A 25,902-nucleotide genomic window follows, 5' to 3' on the forward strand; every position below is an offset into this window, starting at 1 on the left:
GTACAGAAATTAAAATGCGGAAATGTAAAATGCAAAAAGTAAATCTACGCTATTACATCGATTGTGCGGGAAATATAAACTACGCTATTTACATGAATTTGACAACCTATACACTTGATCTAGGAATTTAAATTGCAAGAAAATAAAAGAAATATTTTTGGATTTTTTGATGATTGATTTTAATTAGAATTAATGCATGATTAATTTAATTAAAATGAGAAAAAGGTAGAAATAAAATTTAAACCTAAAAATTAAGTTTAAAATATGTTCAAAATGCTTGTCAATTAATTTTAAAGCAAAACTAATTTTTTTTGGAATTTTTTGAAATTGATTTGAAAATCATTAAGTTAAATAATACATAATTATGCAAATAATTACATAAATAATTAAAACTTAAAGGGAAAATTATCCTAAATATGTACAAAATTAGTCTATAATATATAAACTAAATTTAATATAAAGAACAATTTTTTTCTGATTTTTTTGATTGGTTGAAATAATTAAAAAGCAAATATATAAATATATACTAATTAATTAAGCAAAATATTTTAATTATTAAGAAAAATAAAATATTTTTATGTCAAAAATTAATAGATTATTTTAGAAACCTAAAAATATTTTTGTTATATTTTTTGGATTTTTTAAACTATTTTTAATTAATTATTGAAAGGAAATAAAATAAAAATGGAAAATAGAAAATAAATAATCATGTGTGATATGCTGGTGAGTCCATGGTATGGACTGCTTGTCTGGTGCGTTGGATGCATTTTTAAAAGAATTTGATGGTACACGTGGAAGGGTGTATGATAAGCTGAACAAAAGAGATGCGCTGGATCTCTAGGAATTCAAATCTTTCAGAAGGGCCCCACAGGTGCACGCGTGGATGGGAAGACAAGTTGACTGGCCAATGGTAAGCAGCCACGCGAGCGGAGGGAAGAGTCAATTTTGACTGACGAACCACGCTTGGACGCGTGGTCGTCTTCAACCTCCGTCTCCTTCATTTTTACACACGAATAGCGGCGGTTTTGAACCCCCACTATTTTCACTATAAAAATGCCATATTTTGGTAGCTTCACAAACCTGCAAGAACAAACGTTATGAATAATAAAAAGCGACCCAGATCCCCTAATTATGAGGCCCTGAGTCCAAATATGATATTAGTTTCGCTGTTTGAGATCTGTAGCCATGGGTTCGAAGATGTTGAAGCTTGAACATGCATGAGCACTTGTTAATGGCATGGAGCTATTTTCACGTGGGAACTAACATGTTAGAGCCCAGACCTGTCCTATATGACTTCATGAACTCATTAGAATGATTAGATTACATTAATATTAATTAAATGTAAGAAAACGAAAATTGATTATGTATGATGATGAAGAGTACTATGCACGTGTTATAACCCTTATAGGACCATATTATGAGCTCATTCTTACTCTATGCCACTTCAGAAGATGATTGAAAGTGTTATTTTTTATTGAGGTAAGCTAGAAATTGCAAAATGAAAATTACAAAGTGTTTGATATTTTGTGAGAATTTTGGTAGTTTCTTGGCTATGCCCTTGCTATGATTTCGTCTTTCCTTGATTGATGAAGCATTCCTCTTCATTTATAGGCCATGGATGTGCTTAAAATCTAAGCCAAGAAGCATTGATGATTTTGTTGAATTTTTGAATTTTATAATATATCAAGCTTAGAATTCAAGCAACCATGGCTTGATTTTTCCACTCTCTTGCTCTAGGCCTGTTGTACCAGTTCCTTGTGGCAGAGTTGAGTCCATTTTGGTGGCCTTAGCTTAAGATCAAAGCAAAATAACATTATCCTTTATCATTTCTTTTTCAATTTATTTTTAAATGTAATAAAATTAAACCAAAAAAGAAACAAAAATGCTATGGGCCTTGGCTTGGTCGTGGGAGGCCCTTCACATTATGGGGAACATGTTTGGATCATGAAAATTTAGTCTCTTTTGGAAAAAAAAAACATTTTTGATCAATGTTGATTTCATGCATTTTCCTAAAAAATGGCCAACTTCAACAAGGCATAAATCCCTCAATTTTTATCATATGAAGGAGTTCTTGTACTTTTTGGAAACCTCAAGAAGTCCTCTACAAGCCACTTTGGAAACTTTTTTCCATTTGGAGAAGTTATCTTGATGTTATGGCCTTTGACAAAAAACCACTTTTTGTTGACTTTGAAAATGACCTATAATGTCTTGGTTCATATTTTCCAAATGGTGAATCTAATGACCATGGGACCAATTGCATTTGAAATATAATTGAATTTCCTTCAAAATGAGCTTTGGTTTTAATTTTTTGGATGAAGGGTGAGAGAGTTATGACCAGTCAAAGTTCAGTTGACTTTTTAGGAGAAAACCCTAATTTTGAAACTTAGGGTTTTGTTGATTTTTGATCTTTGCTTGATGAATTATGATCAACCAATGATCAAATGATGAATCTTTTGACAAAATATGGATGTTGACAAAAAATTTCATTTTTGACTGTCTGTTGACTTTTTTTTGGTCAAACGGGTCGTCTGTTGACTTTTTGAGCTGCTGACTGTGCGTCTGAGCGAATTGAAGTTTGAAAATTTGTATGGTGGTACTTTGAGATATATGGAGGTCCATGAAATCCATTTGAGGTCTCAAAAAACTTGTTCTCCTGAAAAAACAGGAAACCCTAGTTAGGGACTGTTCGTGTAGGAGACAGTTAAGCGTACCTGATTTTTGTGCAGTGTTGAGTTTCTGCTAATCATGTGATATTCAAAAGACTTCTAGAACAAAAATCTTGGAATTTTGAAATGCAAAAGATTGATTTGATTGATAGTACAAAATACGGGGAATTGCACTGTCAGCGGGTTTGACTATCAACTGACAATTCAGGTTTTAATGTAGCAGTTAAATTGAAAATTCAACAGTCAAAGTTAATTTTTCTTTTTCTTTTTTTGATTGTGTTAATGGTGGAAATTTATTTACATGAGTTGTTAGAAAAACACAGACATGATAAATAAATAATATGTACTGTATGCGAGCAAAATTACCGATAATAACCCTGAAAAAGATTTAATGCACAGAAAAATAAATATTTAGCTGGCAGAAAACACACAAAATATTATCTTAATAATTAAACAAAAATACGAAAGATAGTACGACTTTTAATACTGACAGTACAAATATTACATAATATAATGAACAGTACGACAAGTAAACGGTACATTTAAAAAATAAAAGATACGACAAACTTTAAGAATGACGATTAATAACCCATGCTACAAATAATAACATATAGATGATTGGGAGTGTAAACAACCCAGGTCCACATTTTTCAGGACCATGCAGAAAGAAGAAGGACATGATTACCACCACGACAGTGATGACCATAAGAAAACACGTTTCCATCCGCTTCGCCATTTATGCCGGGGAAGAAGAGAGAATGTGTAACACCCCAAATCTACCCGATAAATTATACGGAAAATCAGAGTATAAATTCCAAACAAGTTCATTCAAGGTATCACATATTTGTCATTTCAAAAACAGTTACGGCTTATTTGCCTTCACATAGATACATAGCACAAAAATTTAAAACGATAATCAAATCATTACTAAAAATCACTTTGTTTAAATTCAATAATTAACTCGCAGCGGAATCAACAAACTTCATAACTATTCAAATCAAGTTGTAGCATCATTGCACGGTAACTTTAAGTTACAATTTAAACCAAAACCATATAAGAATTCAGCAAAAGAACTAATAATTACAACAATCGTTTTATCCCCCCGAGTGCTACGTATCAGAGCAAGACGCCAACTCGACTAACAGTAACTAAAGACTTCATAAAATCACTTCAAAACTTCCACCGCTATCTTGAGTACTTGTCCGTTACCCACGGTAAGGGAAACATCATTCAGAAGGGGTGAGATATCGAACAATATAAACAAGTGTATGATAAATAATATATTAAGATTAAATCATACAATTCCACCACTTCATACTTATTCAAACAACAGTTATAATAACAAATAGCAACAACGGTTATAATAATTATTTACCAATAACAAGTACAATAAGAATTATCAGCAACAAGTATAACAACAACAACTTATAACAACAACAACAACAACAACGTAATAACAACAACAACTTCAAATGCGACTCAACTGTGAAAATGCATGTGGTACCATTGGAGCAGAACTCCCAACTTAAACATATGCCAGGTTATCGAGGCATTTCAACTTAAACAGGTGCCATCAAGGCCAACTTAAACATTTTGCCAATCCAGGCCAACGTAATATGCAAATGTATGCATGCAACAATAACAACAACTACAACGTCACAACACAACAATGCAACAACCGCAAACAACTTAATCAACCTTGGTCATAAGACCTGCAACTTAATCAACGCATCATCAATAACTTAAACAACATTGGCTATAAGACTTGCAACTTAATCAACGTATCAACAACAACAACAACCAGAACAACAACAACGAAAACAACAACTTAAACATGCATCAATTGCATCAACTTAATCATTACAAAACAGCCCCTGAACATCTAGGTACTAATTCTTCAATTTATTATTTAATCTACTACCAACAATTCTTATCATTCTAATTCCATCTTCATACAACTTAATCCATTCACTACATATTTCATCACTAAGAATCATCACTATAATTTCTACTAATTAAATTAATCAATTCCAACGGTATAATATTCTAATTAATTTAAACCAATTTCTTCACTAATAATTATTATAATTCTTCTCAAGTTAATCCTACTAAGGCTTGATCCCAACAACTAACATAAAACATCAACAACCAGAAATCAAAACATATTTCTAAAACTCGTATAGCACGCGCCGCGAATCTCTCTTTACGCCGCGACACCACAAAAACCTTCAGTTCGTGCCGCGTCCAAACCTTGGCGCTTACCTGCGCTGACAACATCTTCCAACAAAATTAAAACTCAATTTTCTTCCTTCGATTCCAGTACAATTCAATTTTCGATCATCACAGGAACATAGCAATATTATAGTTATACTCCACCAACATCTAGAAATTTTCTACAACTAATTCCTCAATAATAATAATTATAAACCCTACGTTAATTTCCCACAACCATTGATTGAACTTTTATAACCTTATTCACAGACGTCAATCAATTTCAACATTCAACAATACAATCACAACACACAAATCAGAGGCAATCATACAACCATAACCCCACATATCATTTATCATAATCCCGTTTATAGAGCTAGAACCCCACCCTTACCTTGGATATGAGATTGCTTTACTCTCCTGGTTGGCATAGCTTATGCTGCCACTTCCAACTTTTCTCCGACAATCTAACGGTTGGATTGGGAGAAACGTCTGTTTTACTAAGGTGTCTCGCTGCAGAAATTTGCTGCAAAAATTGGACTTCCTCTAGCTTTTCTCTTCCGCCATGGCTCTCTTCTTCACCTCTTCTCTTTCTCCAACTTTTCTTCTTTCTCCACATCTACTGAGACCTAACTTCTCTTCTTATTTCCTTTATTTTATTATAATTATTAGGGTTAATGAACTTTTTCGTCCCTTTAAATATTCCAAATTTCGTTTTTAGTCCCTCCAAAATTTTTCTTCAAGAAATCGTCCCTTCAAAATTTTTCTTCCGAACTATTGGTCCCTAACGTCAAATTTCGTAGCTAATCAGTGGCTAAAGTCGTAGCAAATCTCTAGCAAATTTGACGTTAGGGACCAATAGTTTAGGCGAAATATTTTGAAGGGACGATTTCTTAAAGCAAAATTTTTGAGGGACTAAAAACGAAATCTGCAATATTTAGAGGGACCAAAAAGTTCATTAACCCTAATTATTATCATAATTATAATATTCATTTGGGCTTACTAATTAACACCCCCATGATTACTATCACCAACGCAACATCTAAGCCCACTTAAATAATACACTCTCATAATCCATAATATTAATTCTATTATTATTTCTCTCCACCAAATTGACTAACTACCGACTATAAAATAAATCGTCCGAACCACCAACTCAACATTTTCAATATCATTCTCTACGGCTTAAATCAACTTAAATTAATAATAGTCCATTATAGTAATATTATCTCTAAAATTATTCTCCGATTAAACCGACTAATTTCTCGATCATTAATTTATCCGCCCAACACAATGTATAATTCCAATTACGCCTCTTATAATAATGTCAATAATTCTAACTTCGACTAATTCCAACAAATAATTTCCTTATACAATTTAATTAAATAAATAATTAAATTCCGGGTGTTACAACTCTTCCCCACTTAGAATATTTTTCGTCCTCGAAAATTATATCCACCAACTCCTACCTCAACTTCATTCCACATCATCGTTTTGTCAGGTCACTCCCATAATAACCTCAAAGTAACCAATTTAATCAACTTCGTGATATCTCAGGATATCACTCGCCACCTACGGTAACCAACAACAACATTACTGCAACAACGACTAAATTATTATAATACTAATCTGACCACATAACTTGACTGATAACCACTCAACTCATCATTGACCAATGACTTACAAGAAAGTCCTATTTCAATCAGTACTATTTACAAGGAAACACACCACTTTGGCACATCACGCTTTAGCTGCGCAACTCTGATCATCCATCTTAATTCATCGTCCTCATTAGAGTTTTTATTAACTTATAATTTACAAGCTTTACCCGAGCCTCAATTTTTCCCCCTCAAAATTAAACGCTTTCTGCATCATCAAGATAGTAAAATAAGTCTATAACATCCAATACAATTCCTCTACTATCAACAAGAGATTAAGGGTGATCAAGTCCTTAATTTGTCAATAAATATCCGACAATCGTAATGGAGTATAACCATTATTACAAACTATAAAATGTTCCTTCAGAAATTGCACTCACACCACCAAAAGCATCATAGTTCAACATCTGCAAAACCATTTGAATCCGCTAACACCGACGTCTTACGACTTCATACTACCACACGCCTTGTGATACTATCAGGACAAAATTCCCCTGTGCTATCATCATCAACACTCCTCATTCTTGAAGTTATGCTCGTCGTACTTCTAACAACTGCAACAACTCTTATAATTACTTACTAACAATCCATAACAAGATCTATAATAATCCTACACTTAATCATTGTCCCTTCGTCAACAGTTGACACGATATCTACTCAAACAGACTATTTAATTTGTTTCCAACATAATCCTGCCACCAATAAATTTGTTACAGATGCTGCCACTATTTTTATAAGAAAATTCATCTCGTTAGCTTTCCAACGCTTCAAACGGGACTCAAATCGGACGTCTAGAACTCCAGTTATGAATTTTCGAAGTTTCACAACGATTTAGAAATTTTCCTACATTTTGCTTACGGAAATTTCACTCAAAAACTCATTCTCTTAAACTTAATCACTTTCCAAACAGTCCTTAACATAACTCCTCTCTCCCAAACTTTTTATAACTCGAGAGCCAATTCTTTTGGTGAACTCCAGTTTCCGAAACACCAAGATAACAATCCTCTCTGCAACTTCCAACTAAAACACATCTGAGAAGCAACGCTTCTCCCCCAGTTTGCTCAAACTAATACCTGCAACAACCCGAAACAACAAGTACTGATAGTGTTTCACACACTTGTCGCGTACAGACGAATAAACAACATTAGACGACTCTGGCCGGACAGACCGACCTGCTCTGATACCACTAATGTAACACCCCAAATCTACCCGATAAATTATACGGAAAATCAGAGTATAAATTCCAAACAAGTTCATTTAAGGTATCACATATTTGTCATTTCAAAAACAGTTACGGCTTATTTGCCTTCACATAGATACATAGCACAAAAATTTAAAACGATAATCAAATCATTACTAAAAATCACTTTGTTTAAATTCAATAATTAACTCGCAGCGGAATCAACAAACTTCATAACTATTCAAATCAAGTCGTAGCATCATTGCACGGTAACTTTAAGTTACAATTTAAACCAAAACCATATAAGAATTCAGCAAAAGAACTAATAATTACAACAATCGTTTTATCCCCCCGAGTGCTACGTATCAGAGCAAGACGCCAACTCGACTAACAGTAACTAAAGACTTCATAAAATCTCTTCAAAACTTCCACCGCTATCTTGAGTACTTGTCCGTTACCCACGGTAAGGGAAACATCATTCAGAAGGGGTGAGATATCGAACAATATAAACAAGTGTATGATAAATAATATATTAAGATTAAATCATACAATTCCACCACTTCATACTTATTCAAACAATAGTTATAATAACAAATAGCAACAACGGTTATAATAATTATTTACCAATAACAAGTACAATAAGAATTATCAGCAACAAGTATAACAACAACAACTTATAACAACAACAACAACAACGTAATAACAACAACAACTTCAAATGCGACTCAACTGTGAAAATGCATGTGGTACCATTGGAGCAGAACTCCCAACTTAAACATATGCCAGGTTATCGAGGCATTTCAACTTAAACAGGTGCCATCAAGGCCAACTTAAACATTTTGCCAATCCAGGCCAACGTAATATGCAAATGTATGCATGCAACAATAACAACAACTACAACGTCACAACACAACAATGCAACAACCGCAAACAACTTAATCAACCTTGGTCATAAGACCTGCAACTTAATCAACGCATCATCAATAACTTAAACAACATTGGTTATAAGACTTGCAACTTAATCAACGTATCAACAACAACAACCAGAACAACAACAACGAAAACAACAACTTAAACATGCATCAATTGCATCAACTTAATCATTACAAAACAGCCCCTGAACATCTAGGTACTAATTCTTCAATTTATTATTTAATCTACTACCAACAATTCTTATCATTCTAATTCCATCTTCATACAACTTAATCCATTCACTACATATTTCATCACTAAGAATCATCACTATAATTTCTACCAATTAAATTAATCAATTCCAACGGTATAATATTCTAATTAATTTAAACCAATTTCTTCACTAATAATTATTATAATTCTTCTCAAGTTAATCCTACTAAGGCTTGATCCCAACAACTAACATAAAACATCAACAGCCAGAAATCAAAACATATTTCTAAAACTCGTATAGCATGCGCCGCGAACACCACAAAAACCTTCAGTTCGTGCCGCGTCCAAACCTTGGTGCTTACCTGCGCTGACAGCATCTTCCAACAAAGTTAAAACTCAATTTTCTTCCTTCGATTCCAGTACAATTCAATTTCGATCATCACAAGAACATAGCAATATTATAGTTATACTCCACCAACATCTAGCAATTTTCTACAACTAATTCCTCAATAATAATAATTATAAACCCTAGGTTAATTTCCCACAACCATTGATTGAACTTTTATAACCTTATTCACAGACGTCAATCAATTTCAACATTCAACAATACAATCACAACACACAAAACAGAGGCAATCATACAACCATAACCCCACATATCATTTATCATAATCCCGTTTATAGAGCTAGAACCCCACCCTTACCTTGGATATGAGATTGCTCTACTCTCCCGGTTGCCATAGCTTATGCTGCCATTTCCAACTTTTCTCCGAAAATCTTTTCTAACAACATGCAGAGACGCACCAAAAACCTGTTCGAAAATCGCTTTGTCAGATAAACTTAAAATCATCAAAACAAAAATTGCTCCGGTCAGAAGTTACCTCTACGAGTCTGGAACATTGTGTCCAAGAACCACGACGATCCAACGGTTGGATTGGGAGAAACGTCCGTTTTACTAAGGTGTCTCGCTGCAGAAATTTGCTGCGAAAATTGGACTTCCTCTAGCTTTTCTCTTCCGCCATGGCTCTCTTCTTCACCTCTTCTCTTTCTCCAACTTTTCTCCTTTCTCCACATCTACTGAGACCTAACTTCTCTTCTTATTTCCTTTATTTTATTATAATTATTATTATAATTATAATATTCATTTGGGCTTACTAATTAACACCCCCATGATTACTATCACCAACGCAACGTCTAAGCCCACTTAAATAATACACTCTCATAATCCATAATATTAATTCTATTATTATTTCTCTCCACCAAATTGACTAACTACCGACTATAAAATAAATCGTCCGAACCACCAACTCAACATATTCAATATCATTCTCTACGGCTTAAATCAACTTAAATTAATAATAGTCCATTATAGTAATATTATCTCTAAAATTATTCTCCGATTAAACCGACTAATTTCTCGATCATTAATTTATCCGCCCAACACAATGTATAATTCCAATTACGCCTCTTATAATAATGTCAATAATTCTAACTTCGACTAATTCCAACAAATAATTTCCTTATACAATTTAATTAAATAAATAATTAAATTTCGGGTGTTACAACTCTTCCCCACTTAGAATATTTTTCGTCCTCGAAAATTCTATCCACCAACTCCTACCTCAACTTCATTCCACATCATCGTTTTGTCAGGTCACTCCCATAATAACCTCAAAGTAACCAATTTAATCAACTTCGTGATATCTCAGGATATCACTCGCCACCTACGGTAACCAACAACAACATTACTGCAACAACGACTAAATTATTATAATACTAATCTGACCACATAACTTGACTGATAACCACTCAACTCATCATTGACCAATGACTTACAAGAAAGTCCTATTTCAATCAGTACTATTTACAAGGAAACACACCACTTTGGCACATCACGCTTTAGCTGCGCAACTCTGATCATCCATCTTAATTCATCGTCCTCATTAGAGTTTTTATTAACTTATAATTTACAAGCTTTACCCGAGCCTCAATTTTTCCCCCTCAAAATTAAACGCTTTCTGCATCATCAAGATAGTAAAATAAGTCTATAACATCCAATACAATTCCTCTACTATCAACAAGAGATTAAGGGTGATCAAGTCCTTAATTTGTCAATAAATATCCGACAATCGTAATGGAGTATAACCATTATTACAAACTATAAAATGTTCCTTCAGAAATTGCACTCACACCACCAAAAGCATCATAGTTCAACATCTGCAAAACCATTTGAATCCGCTAACACCGACGTCTTACGACTTCATACTACCACACGCCTTGTGATACTATCAGGACAAAATTCCCCTGTGCTATCATCATCAACACTCCTCATTCTTGAAGTTATGCTCGTCGTACTTCTAACAACTGCAACAACTCTTATAATTACTTACTAACAATCCATAACAAGATCTATAATAATCCTACACTTAATCATTGTCCCTTCGTCAACAGTTGACACGATATCTACTCAAACAGACTATTTAATTTGTTTCCAACATAATCCTGCCACCAATAAATTTGTTACAGATGCTGCCACTATTTTTATAAGAAAATTCATCTCGTTAGCTTTCCAACGCTTCAAACGGGACTCAAATCGGACGTCTAGAACTCCAGTTATGAATTTTCGAAGTTTCACAACGATTTAGAAATTTTCCTACATTTTGCTTACGGAAATTTCACTCAAAAACTCATTCTCTTAAACTTAATCACTTTCCAAACAGTCCTTAACATAACTCCTCTCTCCCAAACTTTTTATAACTCGAGAGCCAATTCTTTTGGTGAACTCCAGTTTCCGAAACACCAAGATAACAATCCTCTCTGCAACTTCCAACTAAAACACATCTGAGAAGCAACGCTTCTCCCCCAGTTTGCTCAAACTAATACCTGCAACAACCCGAAACAACAAGTACTGATAGTGTTTCACACACTTGTCGCGTACAGACGAATAAACAACATTAGACGACTCTGGCCGGACAGACCGACCTGCTCTGATACCACTAATGTAACACCCCAAATCTACCCGATAAATTATACGGAAAATCAGAGTATAAATTCCAAACAAGTTCATTTAAGGTATCACATATTTGTCATTTCAAAAACAGTTACGGCTTATTTGCCTTCACATAGATACATAGCACAAAAATTTAAAACGATAATCAAATCATTACTAAAAATCACTTTGTTTAAATTCAATAATTAACTCGCAGCGGAATCAACAAACTTCATAACTATTCAAATCAAGTCGTAGCATCATTGCACGGTAACTTTAAGTTACAATTTAAACCAAAACCATATAAGAATTCAGCAAAAGAACTAATAATTACAACAATCGTTTTATCCCCCCGAGTGCTACGTATCAGAGCAAGACGCCAACTCGACTAACAGTAACTAAAGACTTCATAAAATCTCTTCAAAACTTCCACCGCTATCTTGAGTACTTGTCCGTTACCCACGGTAAGGGAAACATCATTCAGAAGGGGTGAGATATCGAACAATATAAACAAGTGTATGATAAATAATATATTAAGATTAAATCATACAATTCCACCACTTCATACTTATTCAAACAATAGTTATAATAACAAATAGCAACAACGGTTATAATAATTATTTACCAATAACAAGTACAATAAGAATTATCAGCAACAAGTATAACAACAACAACTTATAACAACAACAACAACAACGTAATAACAACAACAACTTCAAATGCGACTCAACTGTGAAAATGCATGTGGTACCATTGGAGCAGAACTCCCAACTTAAACATATGCCAGGTTATCGAGGCATTTCAACTTAAACAGGTGCCATCAAGGCCAACTTAAACATTTTGCCAATCCAGGCCAACGTAATATGCAAATGTATGCATGCAACAATAACAACAACTACAACGTCACAACACAACAATGCAACAACCGCAAACAACTTAATCAACCTTGGTCATAAGACCTGCAACTTAATCAACGCATCATCAATAACTTAAACAACATTGGTTATAAGACTTGCAACTTAATCAACGTATCAACAACAACAACCAGAACAACAACAACGAAAACAACAACTTAAACATGCATCAATTGCATCAACTTAATCATTACAAAACAGCCCCTGAACATCTAGGTACTAATTCTTCAATTTATTATTTAATCTACTACCAACAATTCTTATCATTCTAATTCCATCTTCATACAACTTAATCCATTCACTACATATTTCATCACTAAGAATCATCACTATAATTTCTACCAATTAAATTAATCAATTCCAACGGTATAATATTCTAATTAATTTAAACCAATTTCTTCACTAATAATTATTATAATTCTTCTCAAGTTAATCCTACTAAGGCTTGATCCCAACAACTAACATAAAACATCAACAGCCAGAAATCAAAACATATTTCTAAAACTCGTATAGCATGCGCCGCGAACACCACAAAAACCTTCAGTTCGTGCCGCGTCCAAACCTTGGTGCTTACCTGCGCTGACAGCATCTTCCAACAAAGTTAAAACTCAATTTTCTTCCTTCGATTCCAGTACAATTCAATTTCGATCATCACAAGAACATAGCAATATTATAGTTATACTCCACCAACATCTAGCAATTTTCTACAACTAATTCCTCAATAATAATAATTATAAACCCTAGGTTAATTTCCCACAACCATTGATTGAACTTTTATAACCTTATTCACAGACGTCAATCAATTTCAACATTCAAGAATACAATCACAACACACAAAACAGAGGCAATCATACAACCATAACCCCACATATCATTTATCATAATCCCGTTTATAGAGCTAGAACCCCACCCTTACCTTGGATATGAGATTGCTCTACTCTCCCGGTTGCCATAGCTTATGCTGCCATTTCCAACTTTTCTCCGAAAATCTTTTCTAACAACATGCAGAGACGCACCAAAAACCTGTTCGAAAATCGCTTTGTCAGATAAACTTAAAATCATCAAAACAAAAATTGCTCCGGTCAGAAGTTACCTCTACGAGTCTGGAACATTGTGTCCAAGAACCACGACGATCCAACGGTTGGATTGGGAGAAACGTCCGTTTTACTAAGGTGTCTCGCTGCAGAAATTTGCTGCGAAAATTGGACTTCCTCTAGCTTTTCTCTTCCGCCATGGCTCTCTTCTTCACCTCTTCTCTTTCTCCAACTTTTCTCCTTTCTCCACATCTACTGAGACCTAACTTCTCTTCTTATTTCCTTTATTTTATTATAATTATTATTATAATTATAATATTCATTTGGGCTTACTAATTAACACCCCCATGATTACTATCACCAACGCAACGTCTAAGCCCACTTAAATAATACACTCTCATAATCCATAATATTAATTCTATTATTATTTCTCTCCACCAAATTGACTAACTACCGACTATAAAATAAATCGTCCGAACCACCAACTCAACATATTCAATATCATTCTCTACGGCTTAAATCAACTTAAATTAATAATAGTCCATTATAGTAATATTATCTCTAAAATTATTCTCCGATTAAACTGACTAATTTCTCGATCATTAATTTATCCGCCCAACACAATGTATAATTCCAATTACGCCTCTTATAATAATGTCAATAATTCTAACTTCGACTAATTCCAACAAATAATTTCCTTATACAATTTAATTAAATAAATAATTAAATTTCGGGTGTTACAACTCTTCCCCACTTAGAATATTTTTCGTCCTCGAAAATTCTATCCACCAACTCCTACCTCAACTTCATTCCACATCATCGTTTTGTCAGGTCACTCCCATAATAACCTCAAAGTAACCAATTTAATCAACTTCGTGATATCTCAGGATATCACTCGCCACCTACGGTAACCAACAACAACATTACTGCAACAACGACTAAATTATTATAATACTAATCTGACCACATAACTTGACTGATAACCACTCAACTCATCATTGACCAATGACTTACAAGAAAGTCCTATTTCAATCAGTACTATTTACAAGGAAACACACCACTTTGGCACATCACGCTTTAGCTGCGCAACTCTGATCATCCATCTTAATTCATCGTCCTCATTAGAGTTTCTATTAACTTATAATTTACAAACTTTACCCGAGCCTCAATTTTCCCCCCTCAAAATTAAACGCTTTCTGCATCATCGAGATAGTAAAATAAGTCTATAACATCCAATACAATTCCTCTACTATCAACGAGAGATTAAGGGTGATCAAGTCCTTAACTTGTCAATAAATATCCGACAATCGTAATGGAGTATAACCATTATTACAAACTATAAAATGTTCCTTCAGAAATTGCACTCACACCACCAAAAGCATCATAGTTCAACATCTGCAAAACCATTTGAATCCGCTAACACCGACGTCTTACGACTTCATACTACCACACGCCTTGTGATACTATCAGGACAAAATTCCCTTGTGCTATCATCATCAACACTCCTCATTCTTGAAGTTATGCTCGTCGTACTTCTAACAACTGCAACAACTCTTATAATTACTTACTAACAATCCATAACAAGATCTATAATAATCCTACACTTAATCATTGTCCCTTCGTCAACAGTTGACACGATATCTACTCAAACAGACTATTTAATTTCTTTCCAACATAATCCTGCCACCAATAAATTTGTTACAGATGCTGCCACTATTTTTATAAGAAAATTCATCTCGTTAGCTTTCCAACGCTTCAAACGGGACTCAAATCGGACGTCTAGAACTCCAGTTATGAATTTTCGAAGTTTCACAACGATTTAGTAATTTTCCTACATTTTGCTTACGGAAATTTCACTCAAAAACTCATTCTCTTAAACTTAATCACTTTCCAAACAGTCCTTAACATAACTCCTCTCTCCCAAACTTTTTATAACTCGAGAGCCAATTCTTTTGGTGAACTCTAGTTTCCGAAACACCAAGATAACAATCCTCTCTGCAACTTCCAACTAAAACACATCTGAGAAGCAACGCTTCTCCCCCAGTTTGCTCAAACTAATACCTGCAACAACCCGAAACAACAAGTACTGACAGTGTTTCACACACTTGTCGCGTACAGACGAATAAACAACATTAGACGACTCTGGCCGGACAGACCGACCTGCTCTGATACCACTAATGTAACACCCCAAATCTACCCGATAAATTATACGGAAAATCAGAGTATAAATTCCAAACAAGTTCATTTAAGGTATCACATATTTGTCATTTCAAAAACAGTTACGGCTTATTTGCCTTCACATAGATACATAGCACAAAAATTTAAAACGATAATTAAATCATTACTAAAAATCACTTTGTTTAAATTCAATAATTAACTCGCAGCGGAATCAACAAACTTCATAACTATTCAAATCAAGTCGTAGCATCTTTGCACGGTAACTTTAAGTTACAATTTAAACCAAAACCATATAAGAATTCAGCAAAAGAACTAATAATTACAGCAATCGTTTTATCCCCCCGAGTGCTACATATCAGAGCAAGACGCCAACTCGACTAACAGTAACTAAAGACTTCATAAAATCACTTCAAAACTTCCACCGCTATCTTGAGTGCCTGCCCGTTACCCACGGTAAGGGAAACATCATTCAGAAGGGGTGAGATATCGAACAATATAAACAAGTGTATGATAAATAATATATTAAGATTAAATCATACAATTCCACCACTTCATACTTATTCAAACAACACTTATAATAACAAATAGCAACAACGGTTATAATAATTATTTACCAATAACAAGTATAATAAGAATTATCAACAACAAGTATAACAACAACAACTTATAACAACAACAACAACGTAATAACAACAACAACTTCAAATGCAACTCAACTGTGCAAATGCATGTGGTACCATTGGAGCAGAACTCTCAACTTAAACATATGCCAGGTTATCGAGGCATTTCAACTTAAACAGGTGCCATCAAGGCCAACTTAAACATTTTGCCAATCCAGGCCAACGTAATATGCAAATGTATGCATGCAACAATAACAACAACTACAACGTCACAACACAACAATGCAACAACCGCAAACAACTTAATCAACCTTGGTCATAAGACCTGCAACTTAATCAACGCATCATCAATAACTTAAACAACATTGGTTATAAGACTTGCAACTTAATCAACGTATCAACAACAACAACAACCAGAACAACAACAACTTAAACATGCATCAATTGCATCAACTTAATCATTACAAAACAGCCCCTGAACATCTAGGTACTAATTCTTCAATTTATTATTTAATCTACTACCAACAATTCTTATCATTCTAATTCCATCTTCATACAACTTAATCCATTCACTACATATTTCATCACTAAGAATCATCACTATAATTTCTACTAATTAAATTAATCAATTCCAACGGTATAATATTCTAATTAATTTAAACCAATTTCTTCACTAATAATTATTATAATTCTTCTCAAGTTAATCCTACTAAGGCTTGATCCCAACAACTAACATAAAACATCAACAGCCAGAAATCAAAACATATTTCTAAAACTCGTATAGCACACGCCGCGAATCTCTCTTTACGCCGCGAACACCACAAAAACCTTCAGTTCGTGCCGCGTCGAAACCTTGGCGCTTACCTGCGCTGACAACATCTTCCAACAAAATTAAAACTCAATTTTCTTCCTTTGATTCCAGTACAATTCAATTTCGATCATCACAGGAACATAGCAATATTATAGTTATACTCCACCAACATCTAGAAATTTTCTACAACTAATTCCTCAATAATAATAATTATAAACCCTACGTTAATTTCCCACAACCATTGATTGAACTTTTATAACCTTATTCACAGACGTCAATCAATTTCAACATTCAACAATACAATCACAACACACAAATCAGAGGCAATCATACAACCATAACCCCACATATCATTTATCATAATCTCGTTTATAGAGCTAGAACCCCACCCTTACCTTGGATATGAGATTTCTCTACTCTCCTGGTTGCCATAGCTTATGCTGCCACTTCCAACTTTTCTCCGAAAATCTTTTCTAACAACATGCAGAGACGCACCAAAAACCTGTTCGGAAAACGCTTTGTCAGATAAACTTAAAATCATCAAAACAAAAATCGCTCCGGTTAGAAGTTACCTCTATGAGTCTGGAACATTGTGTCCAAGAACCACGACGATCCAACGGTTGGATTGGGAGAAACGTCTGTTTTACTAAGGTGTCTCGCTGCAGAAATTTGCTGCGAAAATTGGACTTCCTCTAGCTTTTCTCTTCTGCCATGACTCTCTTCTTCACCTCTCCTCTTTCTCCAACTTTTCTTCTTTCTCCACATCTACTGAGACCTAACTTCTCTTCTTATTTCCTTTATTTTATTATAATTATTATTATAATTATAATATTCATTTGGGCTTACTAATTAACACCCCCATGATTACTATCACCAACGCAACATCTAAGCCCACTTAAATAATACACTCTCATAATCCATAATATTAATTCTATTATTATTTCTCTCCACCAAATTGACTAACTACCGACTATAAAATAAATCGTCCGAACCACCAACTCAACATATTCAATATCATTCTCTACGGCTTAAATCAACTTAAATTAATAATAGTCCATTATAGTAATATTATCTCTAAAATTATTCTCCGATTAAACTGACTAATTTCTCGATCATTAATTTATCCGCCCAACACAATGTATAATTCCAATTACGCCTCTTTTAATAATGTCAATAATTCTAACTTCGACTAATTCCAACAAATAATTTCCTTATACAATTTAATTAAATAAATAATTAAATTCCGGGTGTTACAGAATGAATATGAAGTAGAATTTTGAGAGATGAGTTAGAATTTGATGTGAGATTTTATGGAAAAAATGAGAGGTATTTATAGAATGAAAAGAAGGATAGAGATGTTGGGGAATGAAGTGATTCCGTACAAAAAAGGAAAATTTGAGTGGAAGTAGGATTTGAAAGAAAGTGTATGGTAGGGTTTGAAAAAAGAGATGTATAGAATAAAGTTAGGATTTGATTTTGAAAGAAAGAGATTTGAAAAGAAAGGAAAAGATTTTTGAAAATAATAGAATTAGGATTTGATTTTGAAAGAAAAGATTTTTGAAAATAATTAGTGGGAAACAAAAGTTAATAATAATTTACTTGTTACCAGTACTGTCTGAGTCCCCGGACTCTGCGCCTGCAAAAGATTTAATCCTGTACCAATTGCGTCAGTACTATTTATCTGTAAATAAATCTCAAATAAATAACGTGTGTGAAATGATAAACAGTAATTGGCGTTTGCGTAAAAATGAATTCAACAGCGAGCCAAAATACCGTATAAGAAAAATTCTAAAAACCAAGTATTATAAATCAGGATATTTATGGAATAAAAATCCAAGATTATATGAAACTCCCAATTTTTAGACAGAAGTCTGTTGCCTTCTTTTTTTGAAAAAAAGATGCGGGCAAATTTTGGGGTATAACACATTTCAAAACCCCTTGTGAGGTATGAACACTCATGTCGAGTTAATTGAACCTAGGAATGGAGAACATCACGAAGGGGGTGGGTACCAAATAATTTTGAGCCTAAAAATCCTTATTTTCTAAAAACCGTGAACCCGGCCAAATTACAACCCTTAAAAGTCCTAATTGAAGTAGGGTTTATTTTGAAAACGCACTCCGATGAAATAGCGTTTAACTGACTCCCAATGAAGTGAGACTCATATCCATGTTGGTATCGTACGTTTGCTTTATCTTCCATATGCAAAAATCGAGGTTGTGTCAACTAGTGATTCAGTCACAAGAGGTCGCAACCCCATTTCATAAATAGTTTTAAAACTTCAAGACTAACATAGGCTTTGCATTAGAATTATCATTCTTAGAATTAACATTTTTTTGCATACAAAATATGTGCTTAACATCAAGGATATTTTCAAGGATGAGAATCAGTGAGCAACTTGATCATACCAAAGTACAAGAGACTTGAGAAATCCGGGGAGTAAAAGCTAATCATCTCAAATGTTGACCATCAAGGGGCAGGTTCTCTAAAGAACTCCGTTGAGCATGAACAGTTAATGCTTTCTTTGATTACTCTGAGGGGAAGAGTTTGAAGACTCTGTTGAGCGTGGTAAAGTTGTTTCCATGTTTGTTTGACCTCAAAACAAAGAAAGCTTGAGGATTCTAGTAAGATGCACCTAATCAGGGGCAATTGAATCGAGGTTTGACCTATCAAATTTGGCATATCTGGGGCAATCAAGTCGAGGAATCTCTCTCAAATTCAACCAATCTGGGGCAGTTACGTCGAGATTTGACAAATCTCTCCAAGGATCCTGTGGGGGAATTTCCTTCATGGGTCATGAAACTTGGGGCACGATCTTCTGAGTTTTATTGTCCTCTCCTTAATCATAGGAGTTTATTTCTCCTGGAACCTTGGTCTCTCCCCAAGCATGGAGTTTATTTCTCCTGAGAGTTTGTTCCATCCCTCAAGCATAGGAGTTTATTTCTCCTAGGAGCTTTTCTATTTACCTAATCAAGGCTCCTTACCCGGATCTATCATCTCCGACATGGTGAATCGAGGGAATCCCCTCAAGCTGAAAATCCTCCAAGCAGTGGCACATGGTGAGATGTCAGGATTTATTCTACACTCTATAAGCCAACAACCAGAAGGGGCATCTTACAAGTCAAAGTCCAATATCTATTGGCATCTCTACAGAATCCTTAACACTAAGGGGATTCTCCCTAGTGTGTACCTCGTTAATGCCTTTATTTGGCACTCTGCATATAGTATTCACTGCATATAACATTGCATCCTCAAAAGCGTAGCATATCCGTAAAAGCGGATCATTACGCCATAAGAAAATTCAAACATGCATACAAAGCATAAGCCAGATAATACAAATCATCACTCAATCAAGACGATGATACTTCCTCACATAAAAGGTTGTCCTTACAAACTCCGATTGACATCTGCTACTACATTACAAATCTCCTCCAGCCACGGTGCCGACACCTGGTATCTTCAATCCCGAAAAGAATTCTCGTTTTCTCTCTCCAGTGTGGATCGGATACAATGTCCTTCTTCGTCAGAATCATTATCTCCGAGTTTATTCCCCGTATGTTGCGTGCAAATTAGAGTGTGAATGAGGTTGGGCATTCAGCCCATCTCATTTTTCAATTGTTTGAATAACCATACTTGGTGTGTGGCAATTCGAATAATTGCCGCTCTTAAAGAGTTACACCGCGCCTTTGGCCTGAGGGATTAATGTAATTCTTAGGCTTCGCAAGCATCGATATCTCCGTGATTCTTCAATATGTACTACTGTCTTTTGGATCGAGTCTAGTCGTCACTAGTCTCCGTGGTCCCTTTCCCTCATGCGGACAAACTTTTCAGATCCAACCCCTGCGTTGTGACTTTGCCTTCCGTCCCGGAAAACCATTTCAAGACCAATTCCTAATCCCCAGTGAGTCCGTCTACCAAGCTCCTCAAACACTCGTCTGTGTCATTCTTTTGGTACTCGTCTGTATCATCTTTCGATACTCGTTTGTATTGATCCAAACGCTCGTCTGTGTTTCTCTTTTAATACTCGTCTGCATTGTTCCAAACACTCGTCTGTGTTATCCTTTTCATACTCGTCTGTATCTTCTTTCGATACTCGTCTGTATTGATTCAAACACTCGTCTGTGTTATCCTTTTGATACTCGTCTGTATCTTCTTTCGATACTCGTCTGTATTGAATCAAACACTCGTCTGTGTTATCCTTTTGGTACTCGTCTGTATCTTCTTTCGATACTCGTCTGTATTGATTCAAACACTCGTTTGTGTTATTATTTCGATACTCGTCTGTATTGATTCAAACACTCGTTTGTGTTATTCTTTTTTATACTCGTCTATGTCTTTCCCATAAATACTCGTCTGTATTTGTTTAAACACTCGTCTGTGTTATTCCTTTTGATACTCGTCTGTATCCCCCTTCAATACTCATCTGTATTTGCTCAACACCCGTCTGTGTTATTATTCTGATACTTGTCTGTATTGATTCAAACACTCGTCTGTGTTATTCTTTTTGATAATCATCTGTATCTTTCCCTTTAATACTCGTCTATATTAGTTAAAACACTCGTATGTGTTATTCTTTTGATACTCATCTGTGTCTTTCCCTTCAATACTCGTCTGTATTAGTTCAAACACTCATCTGTGTTATTCTTTTGATACTCGTCTGTGTCTTTCCCTTCAATACTCGTCTGTATTAGTTCAAACACTCGTCTGTGTTATTCTTTTAATACTCGTCTATATCTTTCTTAAAGCATTCGTCTGTGTTACCTTATCTCTCTGTCAAACCCATATTTTTCAATCACTGTTTCATGTAGCATTCACTCCCTTTGAGAACCTTGTATTGACACCGTTACCATGTTAGAAGTTATCACCATTCAACCGTTACCCACCATAAACTCATTCCACCAGAAAAAAAAAAAAAATTATCCTTCCCCAGTAGATATCAAAACAAAAAAATAAGGATAACGCTTACACCATCTTCTCTTCAGAACAAATTTCAGGTCTGGATATTTAATCTTTTTTCTACCTTGAATTTTCGAAAGGCTGGCGCCAATCTCACCTCCAGGTTCAAGACAATTAAATAGGGGCAGCTGTCATACCCCAAATTTGTCCTACCCTTTTAATTTTATCTGTCTTAGGCTTATGCATTTCATAATCTCATGTACATACCTACAGTTAGGTCATATAACACAATATGCATCATTAATTAATACACTTGGCATGGGATCTTAGACATTGGGAGCTAGGGTTTATGTTCATGGTCACTATGAATCTATCTCTCAGCATCATACCAAGTGTTCTCTATCAAAGATTTCTAACGGTCAAAAAGTGGAGTTTATTTCCCTACATTTGTGATCATCAAATAAACTTCAAAGTTTGATCATACAATCCCCATGAACCTCCTTTGAACTCTCGGGTTGTATTCGGTTAGAAGGTGAGGTTTCATTTTGTTGGATTCCATTCAAAGAGTCTCGAATTTGAGCACAAAGTTCTGTTAGATCATGGTTGGAGGTTCACTTTTATGTTTACACTGGGAAACTTAAGGTACTGCAGGGTCCGCGCTTAAAGGTTTAGATATGAGGCATGGCATTACCGTTGAATCATTTTAAGTTTGGAGACTATTCAGGAAGGTTGACTTTTCTAACCATGAATCCATATTAACTCTGGTTTTCTTCACCTTGTCATGACGCCATTCAATTCAAGGTTGCAAGAATAAAGTGATGATGTGAAGGTTCAATTGAGCACATGGACCGAATAAGTGTGTTTCAAGTCTTATTTGAAGAGAAAAGAAAACCATTACACTACGGATCACTACTTCAATTAGATTTCTCAAACAGTTTCATTACACTTTATCATGATTTACGACCAAGGTACAGTTACCACTACATACATTGAAACATCAAGAAAAATTACACCAGAAATTACACAAATTACTTTGGAAACTGGAAGCCTAATTCCATCCAACCTTGAATTTTGAACTAAAAGATTCTTTTTACATCAGAACCAAATCAACTTGCAAGCATCCAAGTTCAAGGCATTTCCAAACTAGCTAGCAGCCTGCACGGTCCACACCACCCCTCATACCAATGTTGTTTCCAGACCTGCACAAACTAGTTACAAAGGCCGCATTAGACATTCTCATAAAGAAACAATACATACACATTCAGGCATAACACAAAGAATTCCAGTAGCCCCTAGCTCCAAAGATCAAACCGAGAACCCTGCGGCAGTATTTCTAAACCAAGCTGAGACTTGTACTGCTACTAACAAAACCCTACATTCAAACCATACACTAAATAAAACAAGCCCTACAATACATCATCCAATCATGATCTAAGTAAGTTATCCCAAAACCAAAAGACTAACCTACTCGCAGTATACTTCAAGTCCCAGCATTAGCATTCAAAAAAAGGAAAAGACAAATTTCAGTGTTTCAGTTATGCATTCAATCCATCTAACAACCACTACACATGGTACCGTGACGGTGCAATCATCGAGTTCTACTTCATACATAGGTTTCAGTTCATACATACCTTGGTCGTTGAAATACTCATAAACAAAATCCAACACAATAAAGCAGCCTGCTGCCCGCATATACCAGCTTGCAGTATCGATCCGTAAAGCCGCGTAGTGCAGTACCTAATTCAAAGTCAGAAAGAATGCATCAGGAAAATAGCAGAATAAAATGCTAACTGAACACTACAACTTTGGTTCAATACCTGCAATTTGAAACCAAAAGAGGACCGGAGCTGCAATTAAACCGTTCCTGCAATTAAATCCGAAACGACTCAACCAAATTCACTTTCCATCCTATAACAGACAGGCATAACTGAAACAACAACAAAAAAGATATCAAAAAAATGGTAATAGAGTTTGGGCATAAGGATTGAAAAAACAGAAATTGAAAGAGTAGAGAAAACATGTAACAAACTTTCTTGAGAATCTTCAAATTCAATCACCGCCATTCTCAGTTCTCCCTGTAATCTTCAGAACCTTCATCACCTCAAGTTCCACTTCAGAATTCCACACATAAATCAATACCAAGTGTTTACATCAGTCACAAACCTGCACACATCAGTTCAAAAGAAAAACTCAGCAAACTTGCATAATCAAGGCCTCACAATCTCATCATGCGATTGCATATAATTCAGGGTTCAGTTGAAACAGTCAGAAAAACAAATACAAGAGTCAAGAGGAATTCTACTAACAATCTCACACTAACTTTTCTACTTGATTCAAGCAAACAGTTTCACACTCTGAACCAAACCTCCATCTCTCTATTTCACTAACTGTCAAAACTAATTCATTTCACCATATAACTAACCTAACAGATTCACAACCAACTTCCATAACAGAAAAAACACCCAAAACAGAATGTAACTAACCTCTCAATCCTCACCCTTAATCTCATAACAAACTCCCCCTAATCCAATGGCTCACATCCTCTCACCTTCTCTTTATAATCTCCCTCCCTCCCTAATTCAGACCCCACACCATTTTCACCTCTCCACTCCTCCACACCATAAACCTTCACCTTCATCAATCAACTTTCCCCAATCATTCTTCAAACTCTCTCTACAACCCCCATTTTCTCCAGAAATCCTCATCTTCATCCTCACTCTTGACAACTTCAACATCTTCAATCCCTTCGACCTTCCACACTCTTCATCAACCATAACCATAGAAAACGAATAGAAGAATTCATAACAAGGAAGAGGAGTAGAAAAGGAATCGAAAGAGGTTGATAACAGAAAGATAAGAAGGTAATAGAAATCAAACTCACCATAACAGAATCTTCAATCTCTTCATCGATACATCTTCAACTCACCTTCAAGAATCATCTGCATCCAACGTTCTTCATCAACATCAACAACATCTCAGCACCTTCAACCTTCGCTCTGTTCTTCCGTCGACAAGGGTATCGGCACCAAGCGTGCAACAACAAATTCAGAAACGTGCAAAGAAGAAGATGAAACCACATCAAGACTTTGAAGCAAACGAAAGAAGAAGAGAAACAAAATTCAGAAACGCATCGGATACGGTTACCTGAATCTTTGGACATCCTCTCGGATCCGCTTCTCTGCTTCGTCAAATCTGAAACGTTAGGGATGTAACTGTTCTTCACAAGTCTGATTCACCATGTCAACCGTCGATTGAAATTGAAAACGGAACGGAATGGTGATAACATATTGAAGACGAATCGCGAGAGAGAGATAAGAGAGTGAATCGAAGAGAGGTGACCGCTATTCATCGCGCAGACGTTTGATGTTGGTGCCACCGTGTTCGATCGGAGAAGATGAGTTGATCGCCGGAGATTTGAAGATTCCACCGCGCCGTGTCATTGAGGGAGAAGGAGAATTTCTGAACGAGAACGTCAAGGGTCACTATACACGTAACCCTAATCCCCTTTTAATTTCATATAATTTTATAATTATTAATTGATTTCAATTTGTACTAAATGAGTTTAATGTGTATTAATTAAATTTAATCTAATTGTTGATTGGTCTAAGTTGATTAAATGACA

General features: G+C 35.1%; 1 long non-coding RNA gene across 1 annotated transcript; it reads right to left on the minus strand.

The window, feature by feature from the left end:
* Window positions 1-24,956: 24,956 nt before the first annotated feature.
* On the minus strand, window positions 24,957-25,566 carry LOC131606662 (uncharacterized). Its single transcript, XR_009284943.1, has 3 exons — window positions 25,425-25,566; window positions 25,162-25,276; window positions 24,957-25,041 (listed from the first exon to the last, which is right to left on the minus strand). It is a non-coding gene; the product is annotated as an uncharacterized LOC131606662 (long non-coding RNA).
* Between the last annotated feature and the right edge of the window lie 336 nt (window positions 25,567-25,902).

Source organism: Vicia villosa, linkage group LG5 (assembly GCF_029867415.1).
Source record: "Vicia villosa cultivar HV-30 ecotype Madison, WI linkage group LG5, Vvil1.0, whole genome shotgun sequence".
NCBI classification, from domain to species: Eukaryota; Viridiplantae; Streptophyta; class Magnoliopsida; order Fabales; family Fabaceae; genus Vicia; species Vicia villosa.